This window comes from Podarcis raffonei, chromosome 7 (genome assembly GCF_027172205.1).
Source record: "Podarcis raffonei isolate rPodRaf1 chromosome 7, rPodRaf1.pri, whole genome shotgun sequence".
In the NCBI taxonomy this organism is placed as follows: domain Eukaryota; kingdom Metazoa; phylum Chordata; class Lepidosauria; order Squamata; family Lacertidae; genus Podarcis; species Podarcis raffonei.
This window is the reverse complement of record NC_070608.1, coordinates 896,736-910,070: the sequence shown is the minus strand read 5'-3', so window position 1 is coordinate 910,070 and position 13,335 is coordinate 896,736. Positions and strand designations below refer to the sequence as shown.

The 13,335-nt window shown below is 48.3% G+C and overlaps 2 protein-coding genes across 2 annotated transcripts in view; both read left to right on the top strand.

Annotated features, from left to right (window-relative positions):
* Positions 1-13,335, top strand: part of LOC128416946 (riboflavin transporter 2-like) — a 274,487-nt gene that overhangs the window by 89,394 nt on the left and 171,758 nt on the right. The gene's annotated exons all lie outside the window — the stretch shown is intronic.
* BOP1 (BOP1 ribosomal biogenesis factor) overlaps positions 1-13,335 on the top strand; it is a 64,023-nt gene that overhangs the window by 16,044 nt on the left and 34,644 nt on the right. The window lies entirely within an intron of this gene.

The following is a 13,335-nucleotide window of genomic DNA, read 5'->3' as shown; positions in this document are numbered from 1 at the left end:
AGCACTTTCTCCCAACTCTGAAAAGCTGACTGGGTGTCTCAGCTGCATGTTAGAGGGGAATCAACAGGCTTCATCCAAGGGCTGCAGTCCTCTCCCTGCTGTGTAGGGAGTCACTGCTTTGCACTCAGAGTTAATTATCAGTCTTTGCTCATACCAAAGTTGCTTTGACAAGACTTTGAAGGAGCTTAAAGGAAAACACAGCAAAGGGTGGCAGCTCTGGGGCACAAATTCTCCAAAGGCTTAATCTGCCTTCCCCTTGAGAGTCATGGAAAGTTGCCAGGGGAGCCCTGAGGTTCTCTGTGGCTCTTCCCAATCAGTGACTTTGAGTGTCCTATGGTAGTCCTGCCTTCCCCAACCTGGTGCCCTCCTGATGTTGTTGTACTACAGCTCCCATTAACCCCACCCATCATGGCCAGGGATGATGGGAGCTCATATCCACCAGTGCCTGGAGTGCACTAGGTCGGGAGTTGCTATGGTAGCCTGGTGTTCTTCAGTGGCATGCCTCACAAAGTCTGTTACTCCTGGCAACCCCTTGAACCCTGGGCACAGTTCAGTGCTGCAGCTTCACTGGTGCAAGGGACTTCCTCTCCCTCTCTTCCCGCCTCCCCCTGCCTCTCAAAATAAGCTCTAGACTGTTGAGGGACCATTGGGAGCAGATTTTGGGGGCATATATGGGTTGGGGAGAGGAGGAAGCGGAAGTCTCATTGGATGCAACCCCATGTGTCTTCCATGTGTGCTTATGCAGAGACCAATAAGGAAATGAAGGCTGGGCTTGAGAGTGGGACTGGGCAGCCACCAGGAGGAAGAGCAGGGGTCAGCAAACTTTTTCTCCCCCCCCACATGGAATTAGAAGGTTAAATTAACATTCTAAGTTAAACTAATTTAAGAATATATTGTATGTGTATGTGTGAAGTTAAATCTGTATTGAGATTAATGAATTTCAATAAAGAATTTTTTCATCCAAAAAACCCCCACACTTTTTCAGCAGGGGGCCCGTCCCCTGTCCCTCACACCTTGTGGGGGCTGGACTAGATTTTGAAAAAAAATTATATGAATGAATTCCTATGCCTCACAAATAACCCAGAGATGCATTTTAAATAAAATAACACATTCTACTCATGTAAAAACACGCTGATTCCCAGACTGTCCGCAGGCTGGATTTAGAAGGCGATTGGGCTGGATCCGGTCCCCAAGCCTTAGTTTGCCTACCCATGAGTAAGAGGAAGATGGAAGGGCAGAAGGTTTTTTAGCAGCTAGCTGGGAAAGCTGGATGGCCATGCTTTGTCACATGGACCGCACCCTGCTCTCCATGTGAGGACCCCAGGATTCGAGCATTCCCCCCCCCCCGGCCCACAACATTTATTTCCCCTGGGGCGTGAGAGTTTGCTGGGGTCTCCTGCAGCCCTGCTTGCTCTGGGCTACTTCCGAAAGGAGGCCCTTCCAGGCGTAATTTGCAGGGTTCTGAATGCAGAAGGAGTCAGTGTTGGGGGAGTTGGGGGGGGAAGCCATTCCATGAGCATCAGCTGTGGAGAAAGCAGAATGCCTTGGGCAGGAGGTGCAGGAAACAGGAGGGAATCCTGCAGAAAGGGCTGTGGTGACGCCACAGGAATGAATGTGATGCTTCAGGAGAGCTGGATTCTGGCCCTCGCCCCGCTGTCGTAGAGAGGGGAGCTCAGAACTGGGTGTAGCAAGCATATTTAAAGCCTGGGGAGAAAATATGGTTTCTTAATCTGGAGGCTGTTAAACCAGGCTCTCCTCAGTGTGCAAGGAAAAGCAAAGCATAATGAAGAAATCATGCCAGCAAATATGATGCAGGAGAAATGGGCACAGAGTCACACCAAGGAATCTTTTGAAATGCCTTTGAGAGGCATATCAGACTCTGCTGAGCTGGTTGGGATTCCAGAGTTTCAGCAGGGAACAAGTTTGAGCAATTGGGATCCCACTCCTGAGTTTTCAAGGCTACACAAAGAAGCCTGCTTTTTAAAATTGTATTTATTTATTTGAATTTATATTTACCTTTCACCACTAGGTCCCAGGGTGGTGTGCATTTATTCATTAAAAAAATCACTTAAAATCATACTTTAAACACTAAGATTACTGCGGCTTTCACAAGTCTCTGCAGTTGGTCTTCTTAACCCAATATGAGATGTTGTGCTTTTTCACTGCTTGCATGGAATTGCAGAATAGACACATCCCTGCAAAGCTCAACCTTTTGCTTTTGATACAGATAGTAGTCCCATCTGGGTTAGATTACGGCAGAGTACTGTATGTGGGATTTCCCTTGAAAAGTGCCGTGGTTAGAATTGCTATCGTTATTTAAACGTATATACCACCAAAAGACCATAGGGTGGTTTGCAATACAGAAAACAAATGTCAGTGCTTAACATAATAGCTGTACAATATAAAAATCAAAACAGGTATAGAAATACAATTATAATCATAAGAGATCCATAATAAAATGCAGATTTTCACTTTTTCTAAATATATTCTACCAGTCGTGTTTAAGTTGCAATTCCTTCCAGTTTGTTTCTGGCCCCAGTTCAAGGTGATGGCTCTTACCAAGAAAGCCATCAAGGGCTTGAGACCCTCAGGGCACCTGAAGGATTGCCTCTTCCTGCCTGGACCTGCCTCTCAATTGCTCTCATCTTTGGAAGGCCTGTTCTGCATTCTGCCTTGAAGGAGACAGGGCAGAGCCTTTTCAAGGGTGACTGCTCAAAGGAGGTGAGACTGGTCCATTCTGTGACCTTTTCAAGAAGCACAGGAGGCATTCAGGGCACTGGAATCTTGCTGGCTGTGGGTTTGTTTTCGTTGGTTTTACTCTGACTTCTGAATGGTTCCCGGTTTTAATTGTACTGGAAATGTAATTGTTGGAAGTCTTGAGTGCCTTCTTTACTTTTTATATATAAGCACAGTTTAAAAAAACATTAGGGATCTCTGTGTGGGTGTAGAGAACTGGTGTTCAGGAACAAAGACCAGCTTGAAATGCCAAGTAGGCAGCCACAGGACCTTGGCTGGTGCTAACAGCATTGAGGAGTGATGGGAAGGACCAGCAGTTGGAGGGGGGTGGAGGTTGAGACTGCAGGGGCTGAAGAGGGTTAGCTAGATTAGGGGCAGGTAGCAAGGAGGGTCTGAGGAGACTGACTAGGATGCTGTGGCCAGCAGCAGTAGGAGGAGTCGTGGATGGTGGCACCTCCTGAGTTTGGGCAAGGAGCTGCTTGAAAAATAGGTTGTATTTGCTGTGTAGTGTGAAACATAACCTGCAGGGATGACTGAAAACCACTTTTTGCTTTGACTTCCCAGACCCAACAGTCAAGAGCAGCGCCCGAAATTAGCAGGTGCCAGTTGCATTTTGTGACGGGCAGCCGGCCTTTTGCAACTGGATGGAGATGCCACCTTTGGCTCCTAGCATCTCCCCCTGCCTAGCCGGGTGATTCAGGGGGTCAGCAGGGTAGTGCAGCAGCAACAGACATGTCTGTTGCTACTGCGCTACCCCGCCAAACAGCTGATTGATTCACCTGTAGCGCAGCAGCAGCAAAAACAAAGAAGAAGAAGAGTTTGGATTTGATATCCTGCCTTTCACTCCCCTAAGGAGTCTCAAAGCAGCTCACAATCTCCTTTCCCTTCCTCCCCCACAACAAACACTCTGTGAGGTGAGTGGGGCTGAGAGACTTCAGAGAAGTGTGACTGGCCCAAGGTCACCCAGCAGCTGCATGTGGAGGAGCGGAGATGCGAACCCGGTTCCCCAGATTACGAGGCTACCGCTCTTAACCACTACACCACACTGGCTCCAAAGATATGTCTTTTGCTGTTTTGCTAGTCTGCTGACCCCCTGAATCACCAGGCAGCAATTTTTTAGTTTATTTTTATTTTTATTTTTATTATTTGCTGCTGCTGCTGTTGCTGCTGCTGCGCTGCCAAGTGAATCAGGTGTTTGGCGGGGGGTGGCGCGGTAGCAAAAGAGGTGTCTTTTGCTGCTTCCCTAGCCTGCTAATCCCCTGATTCACCCGGCAGCAGACAAATAAAAATAAAGTAAAACTACTGCTATCTGTCTTTTAAAAAGAAATCCATCAAAGAAAGAAAATTGGTGACCAGGTATTCTGTTTTTGTGCCCACAATCCGGGTCCCAGGAGCCATATGGCTCCTAATTTTTGTATCCCAGTTTCTACTGCTGGAAGAGAGAGCATGGCAGGCATGGGTTAAACCGTTCAGAAACCAAATCCAGCCTTGTTTGTTAGCTGTGTTCATAAGCTGCCCTAGAAGAGAGTTCTCAAGGCCCCTGATGAGAGAGAAAACCATTGACAGCTCCAGCCTGGCTGGCCGCTGTGAGAACAGGGTGCTGCACTTGGTGGGCCAGGGGCCTGATCCAGCTCGCTTGTCTTTTGTCCTTCTGCCTTGGGCTCTCTCTCTGTGTGTGTGTGGCTGGCATTGGAACCCAAACCTTGTATGCTGCCTCCTGGGCTTCGCAGGAGTGTTGAAAGTGGGCCTATTGGGCTGTTGAGGGCATGCTTGTTCGTTTCAGCTTCTCTCCCATCCTCTGAGCACACAGCAAGGCCCAGCATGCATGCCAGCCAGAGGAAACCAGGGTGGCTGGGTTATTGGGCAGTGGCGGGCAGACTGCTTTGCCTGCTGTTGCCCGCAGAGAGGTCAGTGCTGCCTGGCATCCTGCTCTGGTCCAGCTTAGCCACTTGGCTGACGTATCACCGCCTGTGTGCAGACGCCGGCATGGCAAGGAAGCCCAGCGGCACTTCTATTTTGGGCTCTCCAGGCAGAGAGCTGCCCTCTCTCTCGGCTTGGGGCTGGGTGTGGTGTGAGGCCCCCCTGCCCAAGAACGGGTGTGGGTGCCCTCGTAAAAAGAGGGAAGGAATTACTCTGTCTTCTGGCCTCCCCCAAATTGATTTTTGAAGTGTTTGCATAGAAGTGTGTTATGTGGGAGGAAAAAGAGGGGGGGTTGGCAGGGAGAGCTTTTTTTATCCTGGAAAAAATGACATCAGTGAATAGTTGAAACGATCATCTCTCTCTCTCTCTCTCTCTGACCCAGAAAGAGAGAGAAACCCGCAGCAGCTTTGAGGTGAGGAGTGGAAACTTTCTTTCCATTTATTTTCCCCCTCTGTGCGCTGGGTTCGTCTCGGCTTACGGCTGCCCTTTTGGAGGCAAGTTTACCTCCATTCCGCCAGGGTCTGCTGGGATTCCTGCCTTGCTGCCGGAACCAGAGCTCCAAGGAGGAAGGAAAGTGGGCTTAGTCAACCCAGCCGTGTCTGGTGCTGTCGGCACCCGGCAGCTGCTGCTGCTGCTGCTACTTGCCTTTGCTTTCTCCAAAACGCCCAGCGCCTGTTGCAGAAGCTCAGCAGGGCTGCTTTCTGAGAGCTGCACTCCATGGGCCATTTCTTCCACCTGTGCAGTTGTTAGAAGTGATGGATAGCTACAGCCTTCTCAGTTCATGGTATGAGACATCAGGTGTCACCTAGAGAGGTTATGCACAAATGTGGTCTCTGGCCATCATGGGTCTCTTTGTGGTGACTCTGGTTGTCCAAGATACAGTGAAAGATTTCTCTTCTTCCCCAGGCCAGGGAACGGGTATCTCTTGCAAACTATGGAGAAGGAAAAACAGGGTGGATTTGATTTAAATCAAATTGATTTAAATCACTAGTCAGTAAGACTTGATTTAAATCAATTTTTTTTTTTTTTTTTACAGAAAGACTCATTCTTACTGGTACAATCTTAATATTGACAACCAGATGAAAGTTTCATTTTTGGAATAATAAATTTTCAGAGTAGTTTTTACAGTTACATCAAAAATCACTGATTTGGTTATACTATTACAAATACACAGCCAGATAATTATGAAATTATTGTGAGGTTTAATAAGTTAACTGTTTATATTTGGACAACTTTTTTGCTGTATTTTATTGGAAGGAGAAAAATAATCATTTCCTTAATAACAAATTAAACAATTTATTTAACTAAAACAATAACCTTGTAGCATATGTATCCATGTTTGTTAACTGATGTGGTTAAATGGTTTTAAAAAAAAACTTAAAACAAATCCTTATTTCCTGATGAATAGCCTTTGGACTATAATGTAACTTAAATAGAAAATTATCTTTTGAAATATTTTTTCCACCAAAAGCATTTTATTTAAAAAATCTGTTTTATATCAAAAGAATCCGATTTTATTTGTTTGTTTATTTATTTATTTCAAATCATTGATTTTTATCAACCCTGAGGAAAAGCAAACTCTGGTCCTGCACCGAGTTCCCTGGCATGTCTGCATTCTCTCCCGTCATCCCTAGTGATGGAGGCAGTTGGAAGCAGCAGCAGTGGTTCTCACTTTTGGGTTGTCTCCAGAGCCCACCACGGCCAAAGGGCCCCCCTCAGCTCCCAAATGGGGAGCTGCTCAGTTGGCTCTAACACATTGCAGTGCCTTTTCAAAGGTGGTTCCTGCTTGTGGATGCACTCCCTGGTGAGGGGCGTCTTTCTCCCTCATTATTTACTTCTAGGAGGAATTTAAAACATTCCTGTTTACTCAGGCATTTGATGATACTGAAAGATGCTCTTTCTGGAAATACTGAGTTCACTGGTTGAGAATTTTTAAAACTGTTTTTAGAATGTGTTTCAAAATGTTTTTATTTCCTTTTGGAGGGAGAATAAATAAATAATTCCTTTGTACATCCTGGGTGGGTGGGAACCACAAAACTGGCCAATTACCATGAAAATTCAAGAGTTGTGGACTTCTCATTCCTGGAGCCCATCCTGGCTACTACAGTTTGAAGAAGAATTCTGTGGAACTTGAAAGCTTGCAAAATGCATTGTAAACTTTGGTCCTAAGCATCATATTAGCTCAGCCCATTTTGGTGTTAGTAAAGTAGATTTCATTTCTTGCTACAATTAAGAGAAGTTGGTGCTTGGGTAATTAAGTAATTAGAAAATGAAGGGGCACCGTTGCTCAATGGAAGGGTAATGAGTTGTTATAACATCTACATCTTCAGAAGTGGGTTGTGAAGTTGGCAAAGCAGATCCTATGGGTTGGAGAGGGCAGACCAGTGGGTGGCCCAGGTGTCTGGTCTCGAGCCAAACCTGGGGGCATTGTGGAGCCCTTCAGAAATACTTTGGTTGCTTCCCACATTACCTTTCAGTAACATGCTTGTCGGGGGGGGGGCACCTGGGGGAGACATTGAGACACATCAGTGGGAAATGATGATAAGAACAGAAGACCCAAGTTCTTCCTTTTCTGCTTGGAGAGCTTATGGGGAGTGAGATGATGGATCCCGGTGGCATGGAGGTGAGGAGGGGCAAAGCTGGCAAAGACCTGATCTCCTTTTCCTCGGTAGGTGAGCCTTGGGCTGCCTCCCATCCACGTGCATTTGTGTACATTCCCGCAGCAGGGAGCTCTCCTCGCCATGCTCAGGAATGTCTTGGCACCAGGGACGATGCTCCGATGCTTGAGCCCCACGTCATCCTGTCCTCTGCCCGTCTTTCCCCCCAGGCTGCTGCTGCTACGTTGGTTTTAATTTACACCCAGCATGAAGTATTTTATTTTTCTGGAAGGCAAGGGTAGGGTTTCAGAGTTCCTTTCCCCTCAGTTTAATTGAGCTTTAATGAAGATAGATCCAGAAAGATTTCTCAGGAAGAAAAGCAGTTCCTCTGCAGGGTTTATCCTTAAGGCTAGGAATTCACTCATCATCGGATCGGCTAGACTGGAAGATGCCAGCTCATGGGTACTTATTATTTTTATGTGAAAAGGAGTAGACAGTCCTTGTTGATTTCAAATAGGCCACAAATCTGGAGGCAATTGCAATCACTTTTGACAGTGAAAGCCATGAGATATAGTTCCCCAACTCAAGAAATGATAAACCTTTAGGAGGGAAGGGACCACAAATGGTGCGCCCACACAAGTGAAGCCCAAACAGGCATAAGCTTGAAAGTGCAGTAATGGATCTGCCCTTGTTCCAACCTCCATGCTTGAGAAGAGAGTCTAAATTTATGTGGCAAACTCTTGAACGTGGAAAGTGCACTCAGTGCAGCTAGATCAGTATTGGCTCTCCAGGATTTCGGGCACAGCTCTCTCCCAGCTGTTACTGGTTTCTACTTGTGATGGAGCTGACAGCAGTGGAAGGAGCTGCCGAGAGCCCTGGGCATTCTGTCTATGGCATTCTCTTTGCTTCTCACCTGCTCCGTTTCCCCATTCTTTCGGGAAGAAGCATAATAATGGCCCAACAGGGTTATCTTATAAAAGCTGAATGTTGGACAATTTAGGACAGACTCACCACTCCCACTCGATGTAGTGGTGGCCACCAGCTTAGCTGGATTTAAAAGAAAATTTCAACAGATTCATAGAGGATGACTACCAATGGGTCTTGCTTGCACAGTATGAGAAGCAGCTTGCCTGTGAATGCCAGTTGATGAATCGCAAGTGGGGAGACCACTGCTGTTGCACTCCAGTCCTGCTTGTGGGCTTCCCAGAAGAGGCAGCTGGTTGACTACTGTGAGAACAGGAGCCTGGGCTAGAGGGGCCAGCTTTGGTTTGATCCAGCTGCAGCCAAGCTCTTCTTACGTGCGTAAGAGCTCCTTGATTGTGGCGCCTGTATCTTGATGTTTGTCGTTCAAAGCGGAGGTGCCAGGTTGCAAGCGCAGCTCCAGCGCCTCATCTTCTTTCACTCCCTCCCTTCCTTATGGCTGTCTGGGGTCAATTGGGCTGAAGAAGGGGACTCTATCCAGATCCCCTCTCCCAATTTGCCCACACCCAGGAAATTTTTGTATCTTTCCTTTGCTAGAGTCAGGTTTTCCTATCACAGAAAAACAGCAGTTTTTCTCATTTGCACATTGCATGCAGATGGCAACCAAAGACCCGCGTCCGGATGTGAAGCCCTCTTTTCCATAGATAGGCTGCTGAAGGGGCCAAGCCCCTCCCCAGAGTGAGGAAAATGGCTGTTGGGGCAGTTGGCTGCAGGGCATGATTTGGAAAGCTCTCTGAAAGTTGCCCGCCTTAACCTTAAACTCCTAGAACAGGTCCTTGCCTGCATGAGGGTTGCCAGAGGAAACCTTTAAAAGATGAAGGGAGGGGAAAAAATCCCAGAGCTGAGGACTGTCAGAGCATCTTGACTCTGGAAGAGAACTTGGAGGGGGGAGTGGAATTCTTAGAGCAGAGTTACAACTGCATCAAGAATCTCATCATACAGTGTTTAACGCAGATAAAAAATGATCCTGGGGGAAATTGGAGAATTGATTTAAAAACAGTAAGGTGGAGCTCCACAAATCTGTGAAATATTATGTATGGGAAGGAGAAACCAAATAGTAGACTTGGAAGTGGCAAAAGGCTGTCTAGTCCTCTTCCACCCACCCACTCAAAAGACGCCTCCCAAGCCCACACAGTGCAGGAGCTCAGAGCAGACAGAAGGTGCCCTGAGCAAAGTGCTTTGAGAGCAAACGGCTCCAGATGTCTCAAACACACCAGCCGGGCTACATGCTGCGAAGAGAGAGAAGCACTTTCCTCTGCTCATCGGTTGGTCTGCAGAGGGTTCAGTCCTGCTGGCTGCTGCTTTGTGTTGCCCTCATGGATCAACATTGGCAGGTGCACATGGCTGCCTATTAGTCACTTGACACCATCATGATACCCACCTGTCAAAGTTGGCCTGCAGGGGTGGGGGGGAGATAAAGGCTTGGTCTCCTGGGCCAAAGAGGTTCCCACCCCTGCTGCGGCTTGACAGCTGCTGCCCCTAGTGTTGTTAGGACACAGGCCTCTTTCCAAGTCACTGTGGCTGTGAAGCTGATGCGGCTTGCTCTGTGAGATAGAGGATTCCCTGGTGGTTGTACAGGCGTCTGATGCCCTTACTTGACGGAGAGATGAGACATCTGTACCTCCACCCCATGATGTTGTTGGTCAATGGTCAGGGATGGTGATGAGGCGAGTCGTAGTCTGGAGGAGCACAGCATCTGGAGGCCCACAGGCTCCCCACCCTGACTGTAAGCAAACATCCCAAATGAGAAACACCTGTGAAGACTAAGGGACCTCCGGTCTATACAAGTTTGGGGTTGGGTCTCTGCGGCAGATGCACAGCGTTATATGCAGGGTTCTGCTCCTCGTGAATGTGTCCTCAGCTCTGTGGTTTGCCTTCCTCTGCTCTGGAATTGCAAAGAGGCCTGCAGCGTTGCTTTGATGGTAATCTTCGTTGTTACTACAGTTCTGCCATGGAGTCTTGGCAAGGCTTTGAGCTCCCTCCGTTTGCTTGCTCTGCCTCCTGAAGGAAATCTTTCTTTAATGGGCTTTTCTGCAGAGCAGGGCCTGTGTTTGCCTAAGCAGGAGGGATATTGACATGGAAGTCTTGGCAGCTTCTCTCTGACAGTTTTCTGGGATTCTGGGCTGCCTTGTTACGCTTTCGGAGAGTTTGTGTGCGTTTGCAGCATTCTGGAGGGGTACAGGCCAAGGCCAACTTTTGTCACCTTACCTGTTTTCCTACGTCCAGTGCCTCTTAGCCATTTTGTCTCATCCACAATCTGTGACCCCACCTGATTACTAACAAGAACACAAGAACAGAGGAAGCTGTCTCATCCAGAGTCAGAGCATTGGCCCATCCAGCTCAGTGTTGTCTACACTGACTGGCAGCAACTCTCCAGGCTTCTACGCTACTTGGAAGTGCCAGAGATTAAAGCTGGGACTTTCTGTGTGGAAATCAGATCTTCCAGCACTGACTTATGGCCCTTTCCTGAAGGTGAAAGCCCGGGTGCTTTGAGAGGGGTAAAAGGAGGAAGATGATAATTCTTTCAGAACAAAAATTACTGCTTAAGAATGGCACCAGTCATGGCTGTGTGTGTAAGTTCTTCTGAGAGGCAGCCAGGAAAGCAGAGGGGTGGACACGTGCACAGGCTCATATCCCTTCTCAACCATGACCTTGGGACACCCCTTTATCTCTTTGCCACCATTTCCCACCTGTAAAATGGGAAGAACAGTGGCTTGCTTGGCCGGTGTGTTGTGACAAAGTAATAATAATGGCGGCAGCAAGGCAGTTTGTGATTGAAAAGGCGAAAGTAATTAGTCTGCTACTGTTAGAAAGATGTGAACCACTCTGATTCTGATTTGATTCTAATTGATTTTGATTTTAATTGATTGCTTGATTTTATCTTGATGTGTTATATAATTGATGTTAGTCACTCTGAGCCCGGTTTCGGCCAGGGAGGGCGGGGTATAAATAAAAATTATTATTATTGAGGCTTAGCTACCCTCCAGCTTTGTGCTGCCTCGGGACCCAACTGTGATGCTGCCTTGCTTCCTCCTCATTCTGGGGAGGGGCAGGGAAGTTTGCTTACCCACCCAGTTTGAGGCTGACAGAGGGCTGTGCTTCATCTGCGTCTCTTACAACCTTTAACAAGCTGGGCCTGGTTTGCACAGAAGCAAGATCTGGGTGGTTCCTTTATAAGGGAGCCGCGGAGGATGGTTTGGGGGGGGCAGTGAGCAGTTTTTGCCCCTGGACCCCACAGTGTTGGAAGGTGCCCTGGGTACCTTCTCCAGTGAGAACATGCAACCTTGGGGGTGGCAAGTCCTTTGCCAGAGAGATGTGTGTGTTGCTGCCAAATGCAGACGCACCCTGTAACTCCAAAACCTCCAGCTACATGGAGCTCTCTGGAGTCTTCAGCAACGTGCTGCCATCCCACCAGCCAGGCAGTTAATAAGCAGGCCTGTTCTGCTTAACGGAGAGGGCTGGAAGGGGTCCTGCTGCACTGAGCCCTTCCTTCCTCCCAGTCCCAGCCAGCTGAGGGAAGGCAGGTTGGCCTGGAGCAGAGAGTTTCGTTTCTTTCTCTTGCCGGAGGACCTTGGCAAATCCCAAGGCACCAACAAGGGATATCTGTGCCCTTTGGGAGTGGCTCTTGAGGTGTCTAGAATGGAAAAGTCCAGTTGTCAAAGCTGAGAGCAGGACGTGCCAGTAGCAACAGCCGATTGGGGTAGTGGCAGCTGAGGCCAAAACACAAGGAATCTTGGAGGCAGAAAGAGAAACGTTCTCTGCAGGCCATAAATCAGCCTGGAAAAGAGGGGAGTTCAGGATCTGGCATGGAAGAGCTGCTGACTGCCTGGAAGCTGGGGTGCTGCTGTGCCCCCAAAGGAGAGTTTGAGTCTCTGCTGGGATGTGCAGGGGGAGAGAGGCAGAAACTGGAGCAATCTTGCTGGGGAAAGGAAGGAGACCCTTGAGGACTGAATGCCCTAAAGGGAGTGCTGCATACCTTGGCCTGATGGGAGGATTGCATCTGCTGCTTTGGGACGCAGATGCACACAAAGGGAGAGAAAGAAACAGGGGCTTCTTTCATAGAATCACAGAACTGTAGAGTTGGAAGGGATCCCGAGGGTCATCTAGTCCATCCCCTGCAATGCAAGAATCTCAACCCACAGTGCCCCATCCAATTTGAAACCATACTGGACCCTGCTTAGCTTTGCAAATGTGCTAGTAGTTTTATTGCTTTGTGTTTGCTTTGCTATCTCTTAGTTCTGTGTCTTTTCTTTTCCCAATAAAATTCACCAGTTGTTTTAAGAGCTCCTTACTGATTTCACAGGCAGGTTCTGCCTACATCTCATATCTTCTAATCCTTGAAATTCACACTCCTGAATAGTGCTACAGTCTCCCCCCCCCCCAAAATCAGTGCTACAGTCTTAAAGAGGGAGGTGGGTATCTGGAATGCTGTATGGCTTAAAAGTGCTGTAGGACAGACAGACACTTCTGCAACCATTGACTATGGCAGATCCTGTGGAATAATCCCAATAATATAAGCCGCCCTGATGTGAGCTATGAAATGACCGTACTCAGGACAGCGACTACTTCGATAATTGAGATTCTGGGCTGCTGTTTCTGCTCCTTTGGGCCTGTTGGGCTCTCAGCGTTGTGAGCTGGTCCCCTCCGTGGCGGAGGGGTGCCTGTGCTTGTGCAAACAAGGGTCTGTCTGTGCCCCCTCTTCCGCCCGCTGCCGCGTGCTCCCCTTCCCACCCCATTCCCTTCAATTGGAGCTGACGCACGCTATTTGTCGGAGATAAAAAATAGCAGAGGAGTAATGGAAAGACAGAAGGCACAGGAAGGCGGTTTGGTCGTTAGAGACAGAAGAGCAGAATTAACGTGCAGTGGGGGATTTGGAGCGAACACTGCCTGCATTGTAATCGGAGAGGGGCAAGGGGGGGGGGAGAGAGACCGAGTGAGCGAGGCTGACCCCCAATCCCCTGGAGGGACGCGGGGAGAGTAGCAACGAGGAGAGAGTGAAGGATTCCAGAGGTGGACTGGCTTCCTCTTTCACCAGACAGACACAAGGGAGACGGGCAGGGCGCCAGCTCCTGTACCTGCACTTCCAATCTGGGCCATTGAC